The sequence below is a fragment of the Hylaeus anthracinus genome, unplaced genomic scaffold (assembly GCF_026225885.1).
Source record: "Hylaeus anthracinus isolate JK02 unplaced genomic scaffold, UHH_iyHylAnth1.0_haploid 11989, whole genome shotgun sequence".
Lineage (NCBI taxonomy): Eukaryota > Metazoa > Arthropoda > Insecta > Hymenoptera > Colletidae > Hylaeus > Hylaeus anthracinus.
The window spans coordinates 8966859-8993392 of record NW_026534337.1 but is presented as its reverse complement, the minus strand read 5'-3'; the positions used below and the strand labels follow the sequence as shown (position 1 = coordinate 8993392).

General features: G+C 42.7%; 1 protein-coding gene across 2 annotated transcripts in view; it reads right to left on the bottom strand.

Moving 5' to 3' along the window:
* LOC128887852 (PDZ domain-containing protein 4) overlaps nt 1-26534 on the bottom strand; it is a 155827-nt gene that overhangs the window by 65035 nt on the left and 64258 nt on the right. The window contains exon 2 of one of the 2 annotated variants that reach the window (XM_054144244.1): nt 24711-24803. The exons of the other annotated variant lie outside the window; for it this stretch is intronic. The gene's annotated coding sequence lies outside the window, so the exon portion shown is untranslated. The remainder of the gene's footprint in view (nt 1-24710; nt 24804-26534) is intronic. 2 annotated transcript variants of the gene reach the window in all.

The following is a 26534-nucleotide window of genomic DNA, read 5'->3' as shown; positions in this document are numbered from 1 at the left end:
ACAATATGCAAGAATATAAAAAAGATCGAGAGTAAAGTTCATATTATAATATTCGCAGAGTAAAATAAATTCCTATTTAGGTTCAATTTTTGTAGGCACGTTCGCAAAGATTTTATTTTGCATACAAATCCGCAGTCTAGTAATTGAAGAAGGACTATCATGTTTGTACTATTCCTATTGCAAACCTCGAGAGTGCAAACCAACCACTCCAGATAAAAATCTACCTCATCCCCGAAAACCAAGCATCTAAATTCAAAACTCCGCTTTATATTCGAGAAACCAAACCCTACTTTCGCTTGACACCGGATCTCAAACACCTCGCGTCGCACCTCGCTGAATTTCCAACAATATTAACGAACGCTCGAATCAGGCGTGAACTCCGGTGGCACATTAACTCCGGTAACTTTGTTCCGTAGCAGTCGTGCGAGCGGTCGCGGGTGCTCGCGACGCGTCCGACACCGATCGCAGGAAAGTTGCCAGCGGCGGCGGTGGGGTCTCGCGGTTCGAAAATAAGCAGGGTTTAGCGTTTTGGTTGGTCGCGGGGGCGGAACAGAGTTTCAACGGATGTTAGAAACAAGCGCGCGAAAGGGTGGGGTTCGGTGAGGTTCGGTGGTCGGAACACGGAGAAAATTGAAAGCAACGCGGTCGCGACGGTGGTTGCGCGGGGCACACCAGAGAGCAGAGGCGAACAGAGCAACGCACCGTGCGCTTAAAGCTTTGCGACCATAGTTGGAATGGGACGGAAGAGCGACGATGGGAGTTGGCGAAGGTGGAGAAGCACGGGGATCGATGGGTAGACGAGATCGCTCCATTATGCAAGGATTTCCTCTCGCCGACGTTGATGGGATTTTGGTGGAGGGTCTCGTCCGAGCCCAATGGCGCTTCGACCACCTATTGATGGGGCCGGGTCAATTCTGACCCGGGATATTTTACAACAGAAACCTCTAACGTGCCTTTTCAGAGGTGGGCAGAGCTTAATTGGGATAATTGACGAGGTGCATGACACCGTGCGACGGTTTATTCGGAATGCTTGTTGGGTCAAGCAATTATTCTGATGAGGTTTTATTTGCTCGACGTGCAATTGTAATTTCATTTCGCCAACTCGGTTAATGAGGGCTGCGACGCGTTGGGGGATCATCAAGCTAAATGGAATGTCTGTTTGAAGAAAACAAATATTATTAGCTCTGTTTTGTTGTTTTTTCTGGAATAAAAAGGATCGTTGATTAACTGGGTAGTTATTTAACCCTTTGCAGTTCGGAGTTTTTGATTTCAGTAGTCGAGTCTTTCAGAGGACAGAGGACAGCAAATGGTTGAAACGCTCGCTATGTTAGCAAAGAATTAAATCGAGTTACAAGAGCTATTAAATTACTATGTCGCTCGGAGCAACTTGCTCTTAGCGCCTAGACCATATCGCTGGGCTCACAGGCGTTATTCTCCCCGACTCAAATGCCTCACATCCTCGCAAAGAAAATAACGAAATAGAATTGAGGTTCCGCGACCATCAGAGAACCTCTCTCCCCCAACCTAGAAGCCCCCGTTGCTCCAAAAGCTCGATACCAAAGCAAAATCGAGACCCAGCGCTCGTTCCTCGGGGACAAACGATGTCGGTGGACGTCGAGATTGATACACCGCGGTGTTAATTTGCACACGGAAGGGACAGGTCGAGATCTGGACGGAGCGACGGTAATTGAAAGAACGTCCGTGATCGGTCGAGTCAAAGACGAAACGCGGCCGCGCGTCGCTGGTAATCAAAGCATCGCGACTCGCGTAATAAAGAGCGGCTACGAGTGCCCTTCGTGCCTTTGCATCGATGAACAGAGACGTTCCACGGAACGGGTAGAGATATTCAAATCCTTTTGAAACGGACACACTTCAACGCGAGAGACGACGAACCGAAGCGCGAGCTTTCCTTCCACCGTTGACGGACGACGCGCGGCACGCCGCTTGCATAACAAATTTCGTCGAAATGTTTCCGTCGCATTCCGTATAATTCCCGTGAATTCTATTGCCGTGGTCGGTGAAACAGTCGTTAACATCCGGCGAAATTCGGGATGCGATGCGGTTGACGAGTTTATTTAGGTACGACTGTTGAGGGTTTTGTTTTTGGTGATCCTTGCGTTTCGACCGGTTTCGGGCGGAAGTATAAGCTACTTGATAATTAAATTAAGCTATTTAAGGGGGGTTGGAAAGTTTCAAACGGATGAAGCATTCTCTACCAAATTATACAATATGAAATCTATGTGATACGACACAGTAAACAAAGCGTAAAGTTCTGAACGAACGATAAATTTGTGGTAAAATAATGTCCTCGCTCTAGGTATTTTAAATTATTTAAATAATCCAGACGTAACACAGACTTAAGCAGATTTAACTAAGGCCTAGCTTTGTCTAAACCTTAGCTAGAAAAGTATCCAAAGTGGAGAATATGAACTCTAATCATCTGGATTTTTAAACAAAAATACCTGCTCCAGTTTCACCCCCAAAGAGATAAACTTGCCAAACAGCTGAAACTTACATTGTTAATTCTGCTTTGATAATTGATTGGCAATAATATAGACACGTTAGACTAGACCGCCACTATAATCTTTTATTCGAGCCTCAACGACATTCATCGACGTCGACGCGGATAATATTCTCGAGGGATCGATTTTCGATCCGATCAGCTCGCAAAAGCGGTCGCGTTACTTTGGGATGGAGGTTCGTGTCGCCCTTCTTAATTAATAGTACCCGCAATTTGTATCGGCCGCATATTGCCGCGGCGAGACCAACTTCGTTATTGCTTCCCCGAGTGTCGTAATGAATTTTCAAGATAACGCCATCCCAATCGCCTCGAATGACGCTCCAAAAGCTTCCACGCGATCCCATCTCATCATGATGCTGCATCTTCAAACTTTGACCCAATTCATTTTTCCCGTCTTACCTCCAACGAACACCCCACTCCCCCTAAAGGGACGAAGATGATCGGAGAACTGAAATTGATCGAAGAAATTGAATTTATTCTCGCGATCCTAGACACTGCCGGTCTAATCGTTAATTCTTTTTAAAGATTGCGAATATTTGGATAGATGTGAAAATGTAGATTCTATGGTTCGTGGGTCGAAGAAATGTAGATTCTATGCTTTGTGGATTGAGGAAATGTAGATTCTATGCTTTGTGAATTGAAGAAATTGAATTTATTCTCGCGGTATTAGGTACCGTAGATCTAATCGTTAATTTTTTTTTAAAATTACGAATATTTCGATAGACGTATAAATGTAGATTCTATTCTTTGTGGGTTGAAGAAATGTAGACACTATGCTTTGTAGATTGAAGAAATTGAATTTATTCTCGCGACACTAGGCACCGCGAGTCTAATCGTTAATTTTCTTAAAGATGGTGAATGTTCGGTTAGACGTGAAAATATATTTGCTTTAAATCTAGATTCTATTCTTTCTAGACACACCGTTATTAATATTTTTCTTTTCACCGTCTATTCTATTTCAAACATTTTAGATGCTTCAATCATTGAATAAATTACAAATTGAATTTCAAGAAAATTTTTAATGTATTTCCAACGAAAGATTCGCTTTAATAAAAGACACTTCCACTCAAACTCCGTTAACGAAACCTAGAGGTCTCCAATTTGTTTTCAAAAATGGAACACTCCTGCACTGCCATCGACTTATTATTCTTTTTCGTTCCGGAACAAGCTTCCACGCTAGTCCCCCGATATTGAAACCCACAGGCACGGATTAATCGTCAAGAAGGGAGGTGGTCCGCCAACGCGCATTTAGCGTGATCGTAAAATTGCTGTGCGATTCGCGTAAACGACACGTCGTGCGTACTCGTGACAGGTCTGCGCACCCGATGGTCGTGACAACGTGGACGCGATTTCGTCGGAATTACTGATCGGCGTGTAATTACGGGCTCTCGCAATTCCGAATGCCTGGCGGCTTGTTACGTTGCGGTCTCGCGGGAGGGCGGCGAGACGCGGTCGATACCGCAGCCCCGCGATGCAACGTTCCATCGAGAAACGATCGCCTCGATCCTCCGACGAGGGAGGATTTCGCTGTCTGATAATGTCCAAGGCTCGCCGGGGTGTGCACAGAATGAAATACCTTGGGCAGGCGACAACCTCTGTTGCGCTAGGCACTGTCAGCTAGGGCTACTGTACCGTTCTACTGTCTTTGCAGTCCCATGACGTATCATGCCAGCCGTGATACCGATGCAAATCGATTTCCAAGGATTTCCATTGATGCGACAAGAGGATATCAAAGTAAATCAGGGAGGATATCAGGGAGGCGCTATGGGAGCTTGGAATATATGCTCTATTTCAATATGGCTCGTCTAAATCATTTATGGCCACTCATTTCGGACTTTTATGCAATGTTGGGCAAGGAATAGGTTCGGAGAAATATGGTATTGATGTGTGAAATTGTATTTCTGTATCCTTTCAAATATTTTCATGGCATCCATGATACCGACGCAAATCGATTTTCAAGAATCCACTTTGATACGTCCAGAGGATATCAAAGTAGAATCCAAGGGGACGTTGTGGGACCTTGGAGGACATGCTCTATTTAAATATGGGTCGTCTGAATCATTTATGGTCACTCGTTTTGCATTGTTACGAAGTCTTGTACAAGGAATAGATTCATGGTAATCTCATATTCATGCGTGAAATTGTATTTCTACCCCCTTGAATCTCTTCACGCCCTTGGCCGTCAATAATAAAAAGAACTCGTCTCTGAAGAGGTTAAGTACCTTTAGAAATTCTTAGAGGGTCCTTTGTAGGAGGCCTCAGAAATTATTGTTACTCTAAAACATCAACAAAAATAAGAATGAATCTTCCCCCTCTCCCCAAATAAATAATTTCTGTCATCTCCCTGTCCTCTGCATACTCTCAAAACAAAGAGATTCCCACCTCCAAAAAGCAATCCAAATTTCCAACATTAATCCTCAAATCCTAATCCTCGAATCAACAAATAATACACATAATAAAACTAAATGGACCCAATGACACGAAACTTCCCAGCCCAATCGTGAGAGAAGTGTATCAGCTAGTCAGTCCCGTCTAGAAGAGCTGTAGACCTCATGATTACGTTATGAGGTACCGAAGTGCTTTTGACGCGATCCAACGGGAAGCATCAGGATCGTGAGGACGTTAACTTCGGCAGTTTGTCGGTAACGACGGGTTAAACTGACCGCTAGCTGGGTTATTCCGGGATCGGGTTAGATCGCCCTCGAGGGATTGTCGAGGAGTGGGTGAAAGGACGGGGCGTTACATGGTCATCGTGATCGTGTCTCCTCGGACAGGTTCTTGTACTAACCGAGGAAACACGCAATAGACCGTAATTGAGGTGCCGTTCGCCCCGATTAGACGAAAACCGCGTTCGTTATTGGATATTTAGGGGAACGCGACGCAACGACGTCTCCATCCGATACCACGAGTACTCGATTACCGGTTGCTCCGTTCGTGGACTTCGAACCAGTGTCTCTCCGTTCTACAATAAAGAGGACGACGATCTAAAATACGTGCAGCCTGAGCGAGCAAAGGTGAAACGTTTATTATTCAAAACAAACATCTTTCTTCGTGATTATTTCACGAAGAAATAAATCTATCGCGCTTTAATTTTATTAATGTTTCCATTGCCTATAAATAAAAGTTTCAAAATTTTCTATCGAGCCCCAAAATTCGAAGAGTTCCCATAATCAAAAATGTTCTCGTAAAAGCTCGAGTATCATTCTTCCTAGCCATCGAAATGAGCGATCGGAACGACACGCATGAACGACACCCGCCGGTCGCGTGAAATTTTTCCGCGATCGATGGAGAATTTCCCGATTGTCCAGGCGTCGATGCGGAATCCGTATCTTTCTGCCTATCCGCGCGGAACGTTTCAATTTCGCGATGGGCTACTTTACATCGCTGCGACTATTTATCCTCTCGTTGATTGCGAGGTATTTATCCGGCGCGGTTCTTTAATTAAATTCGAACGTCCGTCGAAATATATCGGAGCGGGGTGTGGGTGCGGGTTTTCGGCTTTGATTCTATTTACCGTGCCGCGATCGCATTTAACCGAGCCCAGGAGCGTCTCCCTCGATGCTCGATGAATGGATCCGCCAACCGGTTTCCGTTATCTATCCCCGTGCACCCTGAAAGAGCCATTCACGCGACGGATCAAGCGAATGGATGAAACGATATAATTGTGTGTCAAACGATCCACAGTGCAACGATCGCGATCATCCACGCGACGCGAAATGGTTCGCTGGTATTCGATACGCTCCTGGATTAGCGGATCAAACATGGCTGGACCCTTTCGGCTGTAATAACGCGTGAGACACGGGATAAGAAATTCAAGTCGAACGCACGAAAGGCACGAGGGACTTTATGTCTGATTATGACACAATTACTTAGTCTAGAGTATGACACGATTACGTAGCCTAATCGCAGGGGATGGGGTTAATACCAGGTAGAACAGATTGGTGGTCCAAGAGTCTCAAACAATGAAATTTGTAGATCAATCAAGATTTTTCGTTAAGACAGCAATTTTACTAGGATGTCTCTGAAGCTCTAAAGCAAAGACCTCTAAATCTTGAATTAATACGAATCAGGTAAAGTTTAATTATGTAAGAGTATCGTCAATGAACTCGTGAGGTTTCCCCGAGTAAAACGAGCACCAACACGACCCATTTCCGACCACTTACATTTATCCATATCCAAACAAGATGTCCGACTGAAATAAAATAAAATTTATATAAAATTAAAAGTGGTCCGAATGTGGTCGTGTTTGGACTCCTGTGAACCGCAAAGACCTCAGTGATTCATTAATAACCCTCTCTCGATACTATATTCCAGCAACAACTTATTCTCCTTCCAATCCTTCAGCCCTAGAAAACAAAAAACAACCTCCTAGCACCATCAAAGACTATCCCCACCCTGTATCGAACCACCCAAACGTCTCGATTTACAACATCTCGAGTGAGTACACGATCTCGGAGTCTCTAGCAAAAGAACGACGACGTCCGCGACGGTAGGAGACGCCGAGGGGATGCAAACGAGCGGAATCTCCGTCGCTAATCTACCTTCGCTTGATTACAGATGATCCGACTAGACTCTGCGATCCGTGCGAGCTCCCTCCCGAACGTCCCCCCCACGGATTACCAGGGCTAAACAATTCCGATCCGAGACACTGCGAAAATTCGACACTGAGATTATCGCAGGAGAATAAAAGACAACTACAAATATCCCTCGATCCTCTTCCTCGTCGCGAGAGAAGCCGTGATTCGTTTGCGAGAGTCTCCCCATGATTGCGTCGAATGCGTTTCGCTTCTTGATTGATCCATCTCGCGCGCGATAAATAATTAGTGCAACGGTGATTTGCGTGGCTACGATAATTGCAAAGCGTGCGAAGATACAACGAGAGGTGTAGGAAGGGTTTTGCTGGGCACTGCAACCCCAATTACAGCAATCGTTGCGTAAGAGCCTTGTTCGTTGCACGGTATTGACAATCGAAGGGGATGATCGCTGAGCCTCGAGTGAAGTTGAAGAGCGGTGATGATAAGGGTACACTAATTTAACAGTGGAATTGGAGAGTAAGTCCGTTAGAATTGTGAGCATCTGATTATCAAATTTGGTGACGATTTTTTGGGAAGGTGAAGTGGAATGGGAAATCATATCGGGGAGTCGACTTTTTTCTTAGACTTTTCAATTTAAAGGCATAGTTAAATAGGCTAGATAGGCATAGTTCTGGATAGTTTTAGTGTCGACGAATGGACGTTGGAAGTAGTGAAGTGGTGGCTGGAAACTCCCCTATTTTCACACACGTTTTTTGGGACTGTGAAGTGAAGCGGGAAATCGTATTGGAGAATCGACTTTTTTCTTAGACTTTTCAATTTAAAGGCATAGTTAAATGGGCTAGCTATGCATAGTTCTCGCTAGTTTTAGCGTGGAAGAATGATGGAAATAGCGAAGTGGTGGAATTTCCCCTATTTTATTTTCACACACGTATTTTAGGGACTGTGAAGTGGAATTGGTAAATTGTACCGAAGAGTTGACTCCCTCTTTCCTTTATTAATTTTAAAGGCATAGTAAGGCATGCATAATCCTCGGTAGTTTTACTGCTGAAGAACGTCGAAGGTAATGCAATGGTAGGTGGAAACTCCCTAATATAACGTACACTGTGACACAACTCTAATCGACCAAAACTCTCAAGCTAACCTAGCCATGACTCGCTGTTTGCGAAAATTGAATAAAACTGAAAAAACACCTAGAATATCTGAAAGAAAGCTTGGAGACTTGGGCGAAGAAAACTTCGCGACGCATTGCCACTGTTCTTCTCCAAAAAATTATCCAGCCTCCTAGATTCCACTCAGCTCGGACCATCGCAAAGCGCGCGGCACAAGGAAACAGTGAATGAAACGAAAGTAGCGGATAAAGTAAGAGGAAAACGGGGACCAGTAGGAAGGTGGATAGGGGGTAAAGGGCAAAAGGGAGGTTGCGACACGACGTTCGCGCTCTGGGAAAAAAAGGAGAATAAACGCGAAGCGGTAGCACGAATGGAAACAAGTTTCTGTGTTTCTAAAGCCTCTCTTGACTCCAAGTAACGCAGAACTCTGACCACGGTTGACCGAGCACGGACTCCCCTCGGCAAATACTGGCTTCGACACACAATATTATCGCGCTCTGGGGATCTAAACTATCGCGAGACCGTTTCAGACGCGGCCGAGAGCACCACCTTCGCGATGCTAGACGGACTCTTTCAACAGGCTGCGCGACCTCGTCACCGCCTCCGACGGTGCAACCAGTATCTTTGAAACACACTTTCAGCCACGTTTCGCGTAACGGAATGCAGTTCCGCGATATCCTTCCATTGAAACGGGAATTGAAGCGAGAGCAGCTCTGACTCGTGGGTCGATTCGAATCGAAACCGCGACCAGACGGTATTTAACAAGGTGTCGATTGTGAGATAGCGATGCACAGGTGTCTCTCCTTAGTATAACAGGAGTTTAAGTCATCACTTTAGTGTTTCAGTTATTGTTTAAAAAATATAGGACCTCGAAGTTGGAGACTGTTACAGTGAGAGATGATAGACTTTAGGGATTTGTGGATTTTACATGACGTTAAAGACGGAAGAATGATGACTTAAACCCTCTCTGTATTTGCATAAACTACAATATATCGTAGTTTGAATGTCATAGAGATCGACTACAGTGATATCTTTACATTGAAACAGGAAATGAAGCAAGAGTAGCTCTGACTCGTGGATCGATTCGAATCGAAACGGTGACCAGACGCTATTCACGAAGATGTCGATTGTCACACAGCGATGCACAGGTGTCTCTCTTTAGTATAACAGGAGTTTAAGTCATCATTTTGCTGTTACTAAAATTGTTTAAAAAATACAGGTCCTCAAAGTTGGAGAACACTGACAGACATTGAGGGTCCATATCAGCAAAACGATGACTTAAACCCTCCCTATTTAAATCCTTGACGTAGTGATCCAGTAAATAGCTCCCTCGTCAAATAATTCAACAATTCTAAGCTTCATCCATTACCTCCCTACAAAGAACACATTTTCTTACAAGAATACAAATACTCGAAATAATATGAAACGAACCTGTCCGAGCCTTTAAATCCACGACAGAACAAGTAACGACGACTCAAAACGCAAAATAGAGAGGCTCGCATGAGCGATACGCGCCCATCGGAAACAGACGCACCCATTTGGTACCAGGAACGAACGCTTTGTTGATCGAATTCGCTATGCCTTTCCGGCAGTCCGAATCGATTCGGCGCGTTTTCGGAGTCGATTCTTCCAAGAGCATCCCCGGCCCGTCCTTTGTGCGGAGAATTAAATTAAATGACCGTCCCGCAAAGCGAAACCCTCGGATACACCTGATAATTCGATCGGTAGCCATCAGCGGGATAAACTAATTTCTCAGTCCTTTGTTCCACGGTTCCCCAGGCCGGCCTTCGCGAACAAAAGGTCTATATGCGCGACGACCTCGAAATCCATCCGTTTCGTTCGCACCCAGCCCCCTGTCGTTTTCGCGTTTCCTCACCTGATATCGCTGCAAACTGGATCGAGATTCATTCGACGCGGGGAATCGATTTCGCGTTTTTCACGGGACACCGTGCCCGGGGAACGTCTGCGCCGAGGATTACTGCGATTGGTAGCGCGATGACATATCCTATCCTCGGTACTAGAGCGACACCGTGCGTTTCTCACAAGTCCTCGGTCCGCCTAACTTTCTTGTATAAACCCAGTGATGGGCAAAACCCTAGGCTTCGAATAAATCTGAAGTTTGCTGATATGCTTGTCTCGTTTCCTCTTTTGAACATTTTCCAAAGAAGGAAAATTTGCCCATCTCTGTATAAACCGTTCTCGAGTTCCTCGACCTATCTCCAAACATCCCGGCGTCTAAGGCCTCCTAGGTGGAATGACGAGTCCCACTAGTATCGTATATTGCTGTGGAGTTGACGCGGCATCTAAGAATTGAAGGAAACAGAGGCAAGGAAATTTCACCGTTCGGTCCGTCTTTCTTTCGAGCAGTCACACTGCATAGTCGTACTCCATGCTACATTCTCGATTAAATACAAAAGTGTATCTTATGCGTCTCGAACTCTTTAAATTTTCTTACATGTGAGGCCTTGAGAACCAGAGTGGTCTAAATAATATTTAAACAAAAATTTAATTATGGTTAAAAACGCGTAGCTGGTAGGATGTTTTATAAAACCAAAGTGACGTATGCTTAATTTCTTCAATCGTTAACAGATGGTAGCATAGAAATAATTAAATGAAAATCATAGCTTTCAATTTATTTTTACAACTCGGTACCATAATTTTGTAGATAGGGTACTATGGTTTCCATGGCCTCATAAATCTACGCTAATAGTTACTATTGCTCTCTCAGTTTATCTCGATATGTCTCGCTCGCTGTCTTCGTTACGCGGTAGCCAATCAAACTGCCTCGCCAAATCCCGAGCGACGAACTATAGCAGGCCCAGGACGAGACGCTCTCTCTCTCTCTCTCTCTCTCTCTCTCTCTCTCTCTCTCTCTCTCGCTCTCTCGCTCTTCATTACAGACTCCGCCACCACAGTAGGATTTATATGTCCCTTTTTTTGCACCAGACGAACTCACCCCTTTGGTTGGAAAATAACTCTTATCTCTGCGACTCAGCTCCTTTTCGAACAGAATTATTGAAGCAGCTTGTTCTTTATTTCGTTTGGAGTAAACACGTGATTCAACCCTTGCTTTTTGATTCGCGAGAGAGTACAGAATAAGGAAACTTTGATTCTAGTTTAACGAAAGAAACCATTTTCGATGAAAATATATTTTCTCCAACGAAAATGAGTTTATGAATACAACTGTGTATATCGTCGATGTTGTATGGTAACTTGGAAAAGAAAACTGTAATGACATTACGAAAGAGGAAACCTAATAATAAGAAACACAAGCAGGGAAGTAAAAACAAAGGAAAACTTTTTTTTCCTTCCTTCATTTTACCTTTCTGCAACTTCCCTAATTACGTTTCGCGTTGACTTTCCTGTTCCGCAATATCGGACTTCCTATCGCATATTTTACGATCTTGTTATACACATTACCATATTAATGTTGTTCTGTATACTTCTTGGAATTGAAGGATAATTTTTCCTGAAGGGAGGAACCACCATAAATTGTATCAGTCATCTATCTATATATATATAAGAATGAAGCCCTGACTGATTACAGTCAACGTCCAGGCTAAACCCTTGAAGCTAGAAAGCTGAAATTTTCCACAGAGGTTTTCCTTTACGATGTATACAAAGAATAAGAAAGGATATTTCGAAATTCAATCCCTAAAGAGGTAAAAAAGGGGTTGCAACGTTGATATTTTCATATATTCACATGGTTGAAACATCTGAATTACGGAAAAAAGAAGATAGTCACCTACTGATTCACGAAGGAACACGCGGTTGAACGCGAACGACATAAAATAAATAGTGTTCCACGCGGGTGAAACCGCGGGGCACAGCTAGTCTTAAATATAACGTCACTAACAGGGAATGATTCTTTGATTGAAAACGAATCGAAAATGAAGAATGATATTTTTTCATAGGAAGCTTCGTTCTCGTAAAAATAAATCGAAAGGTTTGGCTAACCGTGTCTGACCACGACTGGTCACTTCTACTAACTCTGGCATTGTGTAACGTACCATACCTTTTCTACGCAAACTGCAACTTTTTAAATGATTACAACTAATCGAAATGGACACTAACGTAACAGAAGCAACATAAATTAGCAACATAAGTAGAAATGGCGAGTACTGGTCAGACACGCTGCTCGAGTCATACACGTGCTCCAAGTGTTCCACGCGGAGCACAGCTAATCCACAATAAACCTATACCATCGCTCTGAATATATACCATCACGTTGAATTTTCATTACTACACGAAATAATTAAAAAAAAAAAAAAAAATTCATACAAATTTTTGATAAATAATTCCTCTGGAATCTCCCATTCCAGGCCCCCAAAAAACACAGATGTATGCTTGCGAAACGACGAAACAAAAATTCAGAGAATTCTCTCGGAGAACACAACGACTCTCAAAAAAAAAAAAAAAAAATTGAAAAACATTGAGAATCACTCGATAATCGATGATGACGGGGGTTCTATGATTTCCTTCGACGTGGAAAAATTGCGGAGTCCAGAGGGAAGGTTTCGCGATCGAAACGCGTCTACGTCGGAGGACAAACGTCGCCAAATAATTCCCGAGCAATTAATCCCGCGACATTGGCGCAATTAACGGGAGCGCGCTCTAAGAAATATTATTGGTCTCCCTAGCCACCTTTCATCTCCTTCGATTTCCCTGTCCCTTCCTCCCACCCCTCTTCCAGCACCTCCCCGCCCCTCCGCGCCCTTTTCATCGAGGGCGCGAATTAACGAGCTGCCTTCTCTCGAGCTTACTGGCAATCAAGACTACCCAGACGGCCGCATGTATTCTCTCTCGGCTCTCGATGACGAACAACGAGATTCAACGAGACTCGACGAAATTACGCTAGACTTCGTCGTCGTAATCATTATCCCAGAAGAATTCCGTTTATGACAAAGTGTTGAAATTGCCGGGTTATTTACGGTAATAGTTGGTATTTATGTTATTGTCGTCGAACACGTATTGAAAAAGGTTTGTGGTTTTTAGAGAACAAGGAGGGGCGGGGTGTCAGAGTTCGTTATGAGGTGTGAAATCTTAAGGGGAGAGGATGATTAGGATTTCCACAGGATCCCTTAGAAATGTATACTGTTGGAATATTTTATGTGGTCCGCAGTGGTAAGGTGAAGCGATTTAGGCTAGAAATAAATTGCTCTATCGTGTATTGATAACTTGGATCCCGGGACGCTCGGGATACAAGGATAAAGAGGGTGTAGAAGCTTTGTGAGGTAATCGAAATGGGAGTTGTAACGCCATTAAGAGGACACTAAAAATGGAAAAAACTGGGGAGATAGATACTCTGAAATTATAGCTCGGATACCTCGGGATTGCTAGGCCCGTACTGTAGCTACGAACAAGTACTATAGTAATATAGTTATACTTATATACTATAAGTAATATAATAATATTTATTACTATAAGTACTACAACTACAGCCCCTGAGGGTTCCACCACTTAAGGGTGCAAGCCACTGTAAAATCATTCAAACTACACCATAATGAAACATTTTTAATGCGTGTAAATAATTGATTTACTATTATAACTAAAAAGAGAACAAACTACGCTTCTTCACAATCATGAAAAAAAATATATGGCTCCGATAATATGCCTCGAAGATGTCGGGCTAGGCCGTCAGTGAAGATATGAGCGTTTTCCGCTGGTTTGGAAGATTAAAAACGAACCGATTCTGTGAAAAAAATAAGAAAAATCCTGAGTACTTGTTTTTACATGTGCTCATTTGGCAAACCTCACTCCTCGGTCAAGACTGTCACGGTTTTTTAAGACAACGTTCTGAAACTTTAAGATTTGTAATGAAATTTCATAACAGGTGTTAGAAATTTTGTTTTGGAACCTGAAACTAAATATTTTGAAAGTATGTGAGGTTTACCAGATGAGCACATGTAAGAAGAAGTATTCAGGGATTTTTTCTTTCTTTTTCAGAGAATCGGTTCATTTTTCGAGGAATATTATCGGACTGTATATATTTTTTTTTAATGATTGCTAAGAAGCGTACTTTGAGCTCTTTTTTTTTAGTTGTAATGATAAATCAATTATTTACGCGCATTAAACATTTTTAATTACGCTGTAGCTTCGATGATTTTACAGTGGGCTCCCCCCTTAACAAGTCCTAATAAACTAAATAAATCAAACTCCAAAAATAAGAATGCTCTTAAGAACAAAAGTGAAGCCACCTTTAGACGTCGAGCAAATTAAAAACAGCAAAACTAGTCCCATTTATTACCTGAAAGTGGCCCAAAAAACAGCACAACTGTCCCCTCAAACAATTTATCCCCCGAAAAATAACCTAGAACAAGCAATTGCGTTAATTTGTTCGCGGCGGAGGAAATCGTGGGCGAAGATCGGTCGGTTGAACAGACCACAGGGTGAAAAGGAGGATGATCCCCGCGGAGCAGATTCGAGGATTCTCGTACGAGAGTGAAAGAAGGAAGAAAGCGAGAGCGCCCGCCGGGGGAGGAAGAAAAAGCAGCGCGCCCCGCCGCTTCGAAAAGGAGAAAAAGGAACGAAGCCAGCTCGAGGGGCAGAAATGTCACGGATAGGATGATATCGGGACTGAAAGCGGGATCGGGGACTAGGTTCCGAATCGAGATTGAGATTGGGATTGGATCGCGACAAAATAGAATTGGATAAGAAGCGCGCGGCAGCGGGGAAGCGGCATTGACCCCGTACACGCGACTCGATTCCCTTGGAAAACCTCGGAAAATTTATTCGATTGATCGCTACCGCCTGAGAGGAACGCGTCTTTTCTTTTTCTTTTTTTTTTTTTTTTAAACGATTCGAGGACGATCTCGACCTCCGATGAAAGTTTCGCGGTAGTTTTTCATTCTTCCGCGACTGGTAAATTGATTCTTCCTAGTTGATTATTTTTAGCACTCGATGTATTGGTGTATGTATCTCGTTATCGGGTGTAGAAATTAATTCTGTGTCTTTTATCGTACGTTTATTTCTTTCAAAAATCAATTTACTTATGTAAAATTCAGGCACGAGTTTGTCAGTCCTGTTGCTGTGTTTGTTAATCGTTACATTGGAGATTTGATTCTAGGTTAAATGGAAGTATTTATAATACATAACTTGGGTTTCAACCTGATGGTCACTATAATGTGTCTACACATATTGTTGTCCTCCTAACAGATTACAAGTTTACTCGACAATCATTGAATGTAGAAATTAATTCTGCGTCTTCTTAATTAATTATTGTCCCTAACTTCTAATAACCTTCATAGTAACGAAATGCATAAATTGGTTTCAACATTTTTTTTCTACGAGTGTACACGCTCTTTTGAAATATACGACAGATGATTAAAAGTGGTATGATTTTCCTTCACATATAAAATATGAAACGTAAAGTATACGTTTAAAAATGGAAACATACTATAAATTACATTTCCGATTTTCAACTGTGTGTACAGAACAAGCAAGAGATTTTACACGAGTAAATTGTTTTTTAAAAGAGAATGGGGTGATACTCGATCCATCGCGATTCTATAATTAAAAACTCAGGATCTCTCGGTGAGAAGTCGACTGCAACAGCCCCCGACGAACGCGAGGTAGCGTTTTCACCTTTTAAGTAAAGACCTCGTCGCGTTGCAAATCGAATAAAGAAATATGGCTCGCTCGTTTGTGTTTACTCCAATACGGTGGCACAAAGCGAGACCGTCGCGCGACGAAGAAGCCACGCGTGCCGCGACTCGCGCTATCAAGCCCTCGGTGAGGGACTCGGCTGGTGAGTTTTTCATGAAAAATATCGGCGACTGACGCGATCAAAAGAGGCGCGTCTCTCTCTTTCGGGGCTTAACGCGCGCGTTATCGTGCCCCTGCTCAAAGAGTCGGTTGAACGCCGTCGTATCTCGATGAAACCAACGCCGTGGCTCCCTGTCTCTCCGCTCTTTGCTTTTTTCCAGCGGTAGGCCGTGAAACGAATCTATTTCATCGTCGCGTTCCCCGACAAAAACGAGGCACCGTAATTAGTTTCTCCAGAAATTTTTCCTTATCGTTCCCACCCCCCGTCACGGTTGATGCTCGGACATCGAGCACCCCATGGGTGTCTTTAATCGACGCGTGGAGAATATTTTTCTTTTAATTTGGAGAAACTTGGAGTGACTGATTCAAGAGATCAGTGTTCGAGAGATTCGAGTGGAGTACGAAAATTGTAAACAAATGGAAGATACTTTTAGTTAATCCTTTACACTCGAGAGGTGACTCTCAGTCACCACTAGGTTTTCTTTAGGTTTAATTTCTTTGGAACTCGAAGTGCCAATAAAATGATTCTCGTTGAGGCAAAGATGACCTGATTCTCAAATCTCAAATTAGTGATCTCATTTTCAAAGTCAGTATAATCTTAGCATTCGTGGAAATAGAATGCTAAGAAAGTATCTCGAGTTGCTGCTAGATACCAGAAAATAAAGGCCTCGAGTGCAAAGGGTTAATGTTACATTTGTGGGTTTTGCAAGATGCAGTCTTGAGTAATATTCGGTGACGAAGTTGAGTTTCTGTACGTGATATTATCGCTTGCGACGAACCATTAGTCAATTTAGATTCTAAAGTAAAATTCTGTAATGAATTCTGTACTTCGTGAGTCGTGCAAGATGCAGTCTTGTGTAATATTCAGTAACGAAGTTGAGTTTCTGTACGTTGTACTATCGCTTGCGAGGAACCATTAATTAATTTAGATTCTAAAGTAAAATTCTGTAATGGATCTAATTAATAAAACAAACATAAGCGTGTAGAATTTCTGAACTCTACAATATCAAACTCCATCGTATCCAAAGCGCAACACAACAAGGAATTGCCACGAACGTCCAGCAAAAGTGTTTAAATCGCGCCAGCAGCTGTTGCAGCGCGCACGCGGCACCGCTTTGAAGTGCGGTCGGGGGGTTTTCAGTCCCACACCTGCCACGCGAACAATTAATAGAAATGGCCCGACCGTAATGATACAGTTGGTCCAATTCCACGTTAAAATTCAATTCTCCGCCGTCGAATCGCTGTAGCGACGTCGCGGAGGCCTGGCGGCGCTTGCCTTTGCTCGCGAGCGTCTTCCAATCGCGTCTCGGTTCCAAACTCGACGAAAACTAACAAGATGGTTCGTCGAGAGTCAAGGGGCGGCAAGGAAGAGAAAGAGAGACCGAGATAGAGAGAGAGTGACGAGGCGAAATTAGCGTTGCTAAGTTGGAGTAACTTGTTAAATTATGTAGCGATACGCTGATGCTTCCCGTCGACGGAAGCGATGCTTCCATCCGTTGCGTTGCTCTCGTGAATTTCCGGCTGTTTTCCGTGGGGGGGCCGGCAATCTTTTTCGTCGAACACGCGAACGGTGAACCGGTATTCCAGCACGCATCATCGTCTTTAATTCCGCTCGCTCCTAATGAAAACTATGACCTCGTTCACCGTCGGACAGGAAGCTCCCGTTTCAACGTAGCCGGGATTGGATGCCAGCGAAATTACTGTCGGCCACGTTCGCCCACGTTCTTGCGAAACGAGTAATCGCGGACGAATGTGGGCCGTGTATCAGCGAACAATGACAGAGGTCGACCATTAGGAAGATGATCTACCATCGTTATTTGTCCGACGGGGATGGATGGAATTTTCTTAGCCATTTTAGGTGACTCGATCAGGGCGTTACATTTCTAAACTTGATAGTTGAGTGGGAAATTTTCTTTTTTAACTTGGAGCAACTTGGAGGGTATGATCGAGGAGGTCAGTAAAGGGGACGTGAATTAAATTTAAGTGGAGTATGAAAAACAAATGGAAGATAGTTAAAGTTTCAGGAATGTTACACGATGGACACTCCACCTTGGACATGGGTCATTCGAAATTCAAAGCACAGGTCATTTTTGAAAAACGTATTAACCCTCTATGAGTCTGTGTTTTTAGTATTTTGCAACAAATGACGTATACATCTTAATTATATAATGTCTCTGATAGCCAATAACAATATTGATAACGGTTAACAATACCATTAACTAGAAATATCAAAATAAATGCCTTGCAAATTGTTTGCAGAAAATAAAAATTCTGCCCATAGAGGGTTAACATGTTGACTTATCGACCATACAATATTATATATTTATATAATTCATGTAATGTTGAGAGCATTAAATTTATCTCAATAATGGATAATAAAGTTGTACTTGCAGAAAGTCTAATTAACCTTTTCGGTGCTCTGCGCGAGCATACTCGTCAAATTATTTTGTTCTTGTCGCGCTCAAGACGAGTTAAATCGCACGAGCTTATTGATAACGAGTTAATGAGTTAACTCGTCTTGAGCATGACAAGAACAAAATAATTTGACGAGTATACTCATGCAGAGCATCGAAAAGGTTAATAAACTTTCAGCAAGGACAACTTTATTATCCATTATTGAGATAAATTTAACACTTTCGCTGCGGATGACGCACATGTACGTCCAACTGAAAATATATACTTGTTTTTATTATTTTTCAATTTAATTTTTCTTGTTCGGCAATCGTATTACATATCAAATAAGTTACCACAAATATACGTTTTCCAAAATAATCATATTGAAACATTTGTAACATTCGAAGGGTTACGTCTCGCCGAGAAGTTTTTTTTAAGGATTTCTCATCACCGTACTTTCCTTTTTATACGCGAGAAACGGCCATCCTTCGGGTCTAAAATTTGTTCGAAGCGTTAAGGTCGATTCAGACTATACGACACGGACCGTCGCGTTCCGGCACCGACACGACAAAACATTAAAACACGCGTTATTAATGGAACTATTCCCGTTGACGGAACGTTCAGGTCGGTGTCTGTTAAGTGCGAATAGTTCCATTAAAACGCGTGTTTTAATGTTTTGTCGTGTCGGTGCCGGTACGTGTCGTATAGTCTGAATCGACCTTTACGCGGCGAGACACCAACGAACAATCTCGTTCGAAGGGATCCTCGGTCGCTTTCCCCGCGCGAGTTCAGCGTCCTCGTTCAAGATCGCCGCGGTTTGATCGGGTCACGGTGCGCGGCGTTTTGTCGCGGTGCTCGCTTCTCGTGTCGCGAATCACCGTAGCAGCGACCCCAAGGGGGTGAATCGGGATCGGATAGCGTCGCGGGACGGGGTCGTGTCGCATACAGGGACGAAGAAGGGGAGGGAACGGGGGATATTTACCTCTGTCGAGGTTCGCCCAGAACGATGGAAGCTTACCACTCGACGCTCGCCCGTAAAAGCTTTCGCAGACATTGCGGGGAGGAGGTCAACCGATCCCCGCGGACTGCACGCCTAAGTGCTCTGACTCGGTGTGCGTTATGCTGCGAGTAGCGTCGCGTACCGTCGCGTCGCGCGACATCACGTCGAGCGGTACACGCGCGCCTCGCAGCGTCGCCTCGCGTTACGCTTGCATTCGCGGCATACTTGTGGATCTCGATGGCTATGTGGAAAGGAAGCGTAAAAGTAAATCGAAAACGTGGAACGCGGTATTTCGGTACGAAGCTTCCTGAGATAATCGATTTTAAGAATGCATGGGACACGCGTGCGTTGGATTGGTACGAGCATGGTTCGAGGACCGTCCCGGGCACCATCGTGTTTATGGATGCGAAGTGGGATGTACTGGTTGTAACGGAATCGGAGTTTAAAAATTAATTCTGTTGGATGATGACTATACCCTGTGTTCTAGATTTTATATTCATAAGCTATGATAAGCTATGACTACATAAACTATGTTCTAGTTTCTATATTCTATATTCATTTGTTTCTTAGGTGTGCGTAGCTCGCACATGGCTATATAATGGCGCGTTTACACGCTCGAGCTATTGTACAAGCCGGCTTGCGCAAGCCAATTTGCGCAAACGAACCGAATGAAATATGTACGTTCACACGTTCAGTTCGATTTGCACAATTGTGAAGTAACGAATATCGAAAATTGTAGTTTGTCGTGTCCGAAATGGAAAATCTGAACGAATGCGCATGGCTGAGATTGTAACTGAGGCTTGAACATTGTTTTCACCATAGACGTATGAAAGTATAGACCGAGCTTAAACTGCTACTATAGGTAAGGAGGAGTCTGATATTCGGCGTGTGAAAGGTATTCGTCTAATGTCGATTTATTCCGGCAAAACTCGGCAGTATTTGATATACACATACCGTACTGAGAATGTGTCAAAGACATATGACGATATAGACAGAGCCCTTTGTACGAGGAGTAACTGATAATCCGTGATCCTCAATCTGTTTTTTTTTCTAGAAATCGAAACTAATATTAACCATTCTGTAACACTATTTTGGTTATTTAATATATTCTTGTATGTGCATAATAATAACAAGAATGTATTAAATAACCAAAATAATGTTACAGTTTGATATATTCTTGTATATGCATAATAATAATAATATATTAAATAACCAAAATAATGTTACAGAATGGTTAATATTAGTTTCAATTTATAGAAAACAAAACAGATTGAAAATCACTGATTGTAATATGCAATCGTGCAAGCCGAACATACCCGAGCAATTACGAAAATAGTTTCTTGAACATTTTCTAAAGAAGAAAACGAGACAAACACACCGGCAAATTTCAAATTTATTCGAAGCCTTTTACCCATCTTTGCCCAGAATGAAACGCTCCCTTCCTTTTCTCTCCTCTCTCTCTCTCGCTCTCCCTCCCACACCTGAACCCCCACAAATCTATTTCTCCGCGACTCTGACGCTTTTATCCGCGGTGTTTCGTCAGTTTAAACGCGATCAAATCAACCGACCGCGGGTTTACTTTGAATTCCAGAGAAATTTATGGCCAGTCCACGTAATTATATTCGCTATCCCAGGAGTTGGTCAGTAACGAGCAAGTTTAAAATGAAGTTATGGTACCGAAGCGGCGTCGTAGGGCTAGTTCTCGACCTCGATTCCAGTCTGCGGCGTTTCGAGTTTTCGAATAAAGTAAAAAGTTACGCAACCCCGCTCTCAATGGCTGACGGATGCGTTCTCTTTTCTACGGATAGCATATACAGATACGAGCGTATGAAACTGGTGGCATTCGTCCCTCGAGATCGAAGAGCAGTCGATTGTACCGCGATCGGACCTAGGAAAATTTATCTGAATGGAATGTCGGAATCAATTCATCGATACGTGCATTGTGATGCTCGAAGTTCTCGATACTTTTCGGTGGATTTGGTGCACGAAAAAGGATTAAAAGGATAAGGGGGTGAGAAAAATTGCCGAGGCTTTGATTTTAATAGATTGGTTCGTTTCAGAAAGTTTTGTGTATAAGGGATGGGTGCCATCTCAAAATTAAAGAAGGAGGCGTGATGAGCGTTCAAAATTGAAGAATTTGTAGCTAGGAGAAATAGAAGAGAAGATAATGCAGGATAATATTTTACAGTGGGTGGAATTATTTGCGTCCCTTTGTGAAATCTTCACCCTTTAGATCCTTAGCTTTTGAATTAATTTTCAGTACGTTAATCAGGGTTATTCGTGACTCCAAGTGAATTTGAAAAGTAGAGGTACCTAATAAGTTAGTCATAAAATGTTTCATTCAACATTCCATTCAAGAAGAATTCCATTAAGAATTGAATTTAAAGAGTATATATGAATTTTGTCAGATTTCTGAGACTTTTACGGAATGAAAAACGCGTAGAAAAGGTATTCTTAAATTGTTTCATTCAAAATATGATTTGGTAGGTTTAAAGAGTAGTAAGAATTTTTTCAGATTTTTAAGCAGACTTTTACACATCGAAGAACGTGTTGAGAACGAATGCCACTGGTTTATGATTCGAGGTAACCAAAAAACAAATTTATGAAGTAAGAGTTGAAAGAGAAACTCGCTAGACATATTTGAAATTGATAAGCTTGTAATCAAAGCGAATAATAGCCAGCTTTGTCTCAAATTGCTGCAACCTACGTGTTCCCTGACTGAGGTCCACTCACGAAACCGATCGCGGGCGTCGCGACGTCGTCCCTCCGTCCGCGAGTTGCGAATCCTGAAACCCTCGTCGTTTCCACGAGTAGTTAATGACGCATTTTCCACGAGCCCGTGCGACCCGGACGGATATCCCTTTGTTCGCGGTGATACACACCCATTATTAAAGTCTCCTCGTTACCATGCTCCACTCCTCCCATGTGCCCCCCTCTATTCGCCTCTCGCGCTAGCTGCGAGCATTATTCGAGTTTCCCTCGAAATTGCGACTCGTGTTAGCAAAATAAACTCGCGCGAAGGATCGACACGAGATACCTTTGTCATCGGAATGGTAAAAGTGCCCTCGAGGTCTCGATCCGGTTCCAAAACGCGCGACTACTGTGGCAGAGAGTCCAGAGATGGATGGAATATTTATTCTTGTGGTTGGTTATTTATTTGTTTGGGGTCTTGGAAAAATAGGAAAGAGAGGTGTTCCAGAGACGAGTGGAGATACAAGTACTACGAACGGTATTAACTTGACTTGACCAGATATTAACTTGATCCGAAATGAGCTTAATGGAAAGGTGACCAAAGCAAACTTAACCTTGGTATCAACTTAACCAAATGCAACCTAACTTCAATGCAAGGGTGACGATCCCATGCAGACCTAATCTTAGTACCAACCAAACCCAATGCAATCTAACTTTAATGCAAGGGTGATACCATGCAAACCTAACCTTGGTATCAACTTAACCAAATGCAACTTAACCTCGATGCAAGGGTGAACCCATGCAGACCTAACCTTGGTATCAACTCAACCAAATGCAACCTAACCATAATGTAGGAGTGATCTTAAGCAGACCTATCCTTATAAAACCACCCCTAACGCAGTGCAAAATTAATCCTCCCCATACGCAGTCTCTTCTAAAATTCATTTGGTTCCGAGACGTCGTCAAGAAACAGCTCTCGGCATCAAACATTTCATTAACAACGACACGATCAATTGATTCTCCCCCCGCGAAAGGCAAACTCGCCTCCCCGGTGTTTCATTCGGTGCGCAACAATTAAAATCTGTCTCGTAAAACCGCAATTTTACCCCAACGTTCAACTACTGAAACCTCAATAACTGCGCAGTCGAATAAACGTTGCGAATAAATCGCGATAATTGTTTGAATAAAATCCCCGGTCCCGTCTCCGAGGGGAAATCTGCTCGGCGTACCGTCGAGAGACAATTCTCTTTGTGCAATTTGCGGTGCATCGAAGCGCCAGACGTTGTATCGCCAACGAAAAGACTCGAGATCTCCGGGAATGAAAAAAATAACACTCGAGAAGGAGAAAAACCGGCGGCAAAGAGGAAGGACGGTTTTTCGTGGCGGAGACGAACTGCGGAATGGAGCGGAAAAACCTCGACGTTCAAGCAAAGCGACGGTAAACAGGTTGAGAAACGTTACGTCGGCCGTGTCGTGCCGCTTTACTCGGCTGCTATCAAGTCGTGCCTTTGTGAATATTATATTAGGTTCCCGGGCATGAAATATTGCTTCTTTCGATGAAACGTCAAAGGCCGCTAACTTTCTTAGTGCTACGTATGGTCGGATAAACGGCGCCGCGGTGGCTTGTTAAAAATGCAAACGACTTTAGACGATTGATATCAATCGCGTTCAAAGTTTCCCCTTTCGAAACTACCCTTGGTGCTTTCGTGCGTTAAATTATTATGTAGCTACATACGCTGGGCACAATTATCGGGATACTCTACATAGATTTGTTGTGAATAATCAGAAATTTATTTAGAATTCGGAGCTGCGTCTACTATATATTTAATTTTGGATGTTGTAAGGTGTACATAGATTGGGTGAAATGGAAGATTTGTAAGAAGTGTGAGTGATACGATTTAAGGAAATGTATTAGGAGGATCGGAAAGTAATCAAAATGTTTTTTAATGAAAAATCGAAGGAGTTTTTTTAAAAAGAGAATCGAACAACTGCCTTTACGCTGGCAATAAGTGTTAAACAACGATGGAAATTATTTTGTTGATTAGTATTTAAGATTTTTTCAATAAATAAATCTTGATAAAATTTTTATTACTTTTCGGTCACCCTAATATTTGCATAGACCCAACATAGATAAGGACTTACAGTGAATTATTAAATGGGATGCAAGAAACTTATAAACCAACCATAGGTTTACCATATATTATATATGTTGTGTTTCAAGGGATTTTAATAGGATTGCTAGGGATGAACTTCGTGGATGTACTATTTATTTGAATGTCACTGGTTTTACAGGAAGATTTACTGGAAGTGATATATTTCAAGAAGGAAGTGCGTGTATATGAATATGGTAAATATATATACAGTCAGTCTGTGTCTACAGAATTCGTCTCAATTAAATGATAGGTTTGATGTTTCTAAATAAATGTTTCTAAAGAAAAATTTCATTGGAAACCTCACGCCTATCGTTTCATTTAGACTTTGTTGAATAGACATGGAGGGCACGAATATTTATGGGACTGACTGTATATGTATATGAAAATTATACGAACATATACTATGATCAATAATTACGATAATTAAAGCCAATGATAATTAATCATTGATAAATCTTATTCCACGGTAAATACCACATTTTGTACAAATACAGCAGGTATCCTAACACTCGTGACCAGCAGTATACGTGACGATTAACTCACCTAATATCCATTTTTTAACAGCGTGTACTAGCGGTAAATACCTGCGATGTAAAGTTTTCGCGAACGGACCTCAATCCAATTTTCGTGGCTTACCTGAAACAAACAGTAGAAATTGTGTTAGAGGAAATTCTAGAGGAGACATAAAGAAATGAAATTGAAATGGAAAGAATGAAATAATAATATTCAACTAATATAGGCTCTATTTTTACAGACAGAAAGAAATGAAATTGAGAGAGAATGAAATAATAATATCGAACATCAGGCTGTATTTTTACAGACACGAGGAAATGAAATCGGAACGAAGCGAAATAATAATCTTCAGCATTAGAGTGTTGCCGATTAACGCAGTAGTCGAATAGGTTTCGTGGCTCATTTTCGACCGACCTCATAAACCGCCTATCATCGCAATAGGTGGATTGAATAGGTTCGTTTCTATATAGGTGGTTCACGGTTCGCGAAGTCGGAAGGCAATTTACCTCTATACATACCATTTTAAACACCGAAGCTTGTACCTATCGCTCACCGAGGGAATTCAATTCGCGAACGCGCAATTATAATTTTCTCGATTCGTAAGAGAGACGTTCCGTCGAGCCGGCGATAGAACGTAGGATTTAGGTGGAGAGGGTTAAACGTTAGAGATGAGACAAGAAGGGATTGGGAGCAAACGTCGGGGCAAAGTTTCGAGCCGCTGCTCGACAACATCGAGTGTAAACGAGTCGGTATGTAGGATAATGAGGTGCTACTCCTCGGTCGAGTCAAAGTCTTGAAGCAGTAGTTATAAATGAAAGCAACCTCGACTACTAGCCGCGCGGGCTTTTCATGGAAAACGCGTCCGTCGTGGCTCTCCGCTGAGCTTTTCGCTTGACTACGCGGCCGTTACCTGAAAGAGGTGGTCCACTGGATCTAATTGCTCGCGGAAAAGGATACAAACGCGACGATTACGTCCCCGCGATTCGAGAGAAAAGAGAAAAAGGGGGTCGAAAGGGCGAGAGAGAATAAGAAGTCGAGGAGAGGGAGATAGAGAGAGACCTCGTTTTGCAGAAACTCGCAGTCTGGTAGCGGATTTTACATTTTTAAGACCGTTAATCGACGCAAACGCCCGAGAAAATATACAAACGGATCGAGTGTATCCCGCGCGTGGCCAACGAGACTTAATTAACGCGGGTGAACATACCATTTTACTTTCGATCATCGCGGAATGGGGTAGCCGAACAGGAGTCGAATGGGAATTCGAATTCGAGATGGAGATTGGCGAGTAAGCTCCACTAGAACCTCGTGTACGATTTTGTACGAATAAAATCATGTTTTAACATTGGGTACGCGAATTCGTAGCTAGGCTTCTGTTATCTGAACGAAAAACGAAACTTGACCATCATATCACGTTAAATAACAAAGTTAACAAAAATTCCTTCTCGCTGAAACATGAGGCCCATTTTACTATGCAATTTCCATATTTGAAATTTTCCATTCGGCAGATAGTTTTGGAGTTAGAGCTCCGTATCACTTAGGCTGGGATACCCTGTATATGTAGATGATTTTGCGAGACAAAAATGAATCGAAAATGAGCAACAGAGTTTTTTAATTTGAGCTTTCATTTTGAGAAAATTGGTCTTGAATCTCCTTGGGGCACGTGTACGACTTGGCCAGCGTATCTGACCAGTACTCGCCATTTCTACTTATGTTGCTAATTTATGTTGCTTCTGTTATGTTAGCGTCCATTTCGATTAGTTGTAATTATTTAAAAAATTGCAGTTTGCAATTAGAAGGGGTATGGTACATTAGTCGATGCCAGAATCAGTAGAACTGGCCAGTCGTGGTCAGACA